This window comes from Oryctolagus cuniculus, chromosome 5 (genome assembly GCF_051225735.1).
Source record: "Oryctolagus cuniculus isolate XC-2025 breed Fujian yellow rabbit chromosome 5, ASM5122573v1, whole genome shotgun sequence".
NCBI classification, from domain to species: Eukaryota; Metazoa; Chordata; class Mammalia; order Lagomorpha; family Leporidae; genus Oryctolagus; species Oryctolagus cuniculus.
In genome coordinates this window covers 106,649,587-106,651,093 of record NC_142871.1, presented here as the reverse complement: position 1 = coordinate 106,651,093, position 1,507 = coordinate 106,649,587, and the positions used below count along the sequence as shown (strand labels likewise).

The 1,507-nt window shown below is 40.5% G+C and overlaps 1 pseudogene; it reads left to right on the top strand.

The window, feature by feature from the left end:
* The first annotated feature begins 836 nt into the window (after positions 1-836).
* Positions 837-982, top strand: LOC127493383 (U1 spliceosomal RNA; annotated as a pseudogene).
* Positions 983-1,507: the final 525 nt, after the last annotated feature.

The following is a 1,507-nucleotide window of genomic DNA, read 5'->3' as shown; positions in this document are numbered from 1 at the left end:
GATTCATTTATTTTTATTTGAAACTCAGAACTGCAGAGAGAAAGAGAGAGAGAGAGAGAGAGAGAGAGAGAGAGAGAGAGAGAATCTTCCATCCATCTGTTTACTCCCTAGATGACTGCAATGGCCAGGCCATTGCATTTTTATCCATGTCTCCCTTGTGGGTGGTAGCAGTGCCCCCCCCCCCCAATTGGTACATCTCTTGCTGTTTTTCAAGGCCATTACTAAGGATTTGGATCAGAAGTGGAACAGCTGGGACACGAATCAGTGCCCATATGTGATGCTGGCATTGCAGGAAGCAGCTTTACCCACTGTACCATAATGCTGGCACCAAGATTTTTAATGATGAAATAGATTTATATAGAGAGCTTGAAACAGTGGCTTGCATTTTTAAGTGCTTCATGAGTGGCAGTATAACTTACTTGCTTTCTTAATCTTCACAACAGTTGAAAACAGGTGGGTCTATGAGTGTGATTAATCGTATTTTACAATAGATATAATAAAAGAGGTAACTTAATGAAATATCAAAGTCATTTTGAAAGCTTGTCTTTGAGAGTTTTTGGGGGACTCATAAATCACTATTTACTTCAAGATTATATGTCCCTAAAATTAACATTTACCATTTTTACATTTCAACTAAGAGATGCTGAGTGCTTCAGTGAGAGATCATGTTGATAATAGATCGTTGAAGCAGTGGTGGAACTTATTTGCCTGACATAAAATAGACAAGATTATGTCTGCAAGCAAATAGGGCATTTTAGGAAGAGTTTTCAGAAATTTTCAAAAATTATGGATTACTTCCTTTGTGTCATAATTTCTTCCTTTAAAAATCAAGTCTAACTCTTACCTGGCAAGGGAGATGCCAGGGTCCTGAAGGTGGTTTTCCTGGGGCACTATGGATGTGCTATCCCCCATGACTTCTCCATAATTGGGAAACTCAGCTGCATAATTTGTGGTAGCGAAGGACTGAGTTTGCATTCTTCCCAGAAAAACAAAAAGGAGTTAGAAGAATATGAAGTCATGGGCTGGCATCATGCTATGATGCCCCCGTCCAAATGCGCCCTGATTTGAGTCCCAGCTCCTCTGCATCTGATCCAGCTCCCTGCTAATGTGCCTCCAAAATCAACAGAAGTTTGCCTCAGTGCTTGGACCCCTGTCTCTCACCCACGTCGGGGAAACTGGAGTTGAACCAATGCTCCAATGTGGGAATGCAGTGTCATAGGCAGTGGCTTAACCTGTTGCTCTACAACACCAGTCCCTAAGTACTCATGTTGTGATGATCTTTCAGGTTCTCCAATTCTTGAGATGGTCTCTTCTTACCTATTTGTTTTTATAGTCCTTGGGGACCTAGCTTTGCCAACTCCCAAAACTTTTAAGACCTCAGGTACAATTAGCAATGAGTTGAAGACCTTAATAAACAACAAAACACTTTATAATTTTGAGGTCCATAATGATAGATATTCACATAGTACTGATAAGCATATGGGTAACAGATTTCTGTGCTTCCATT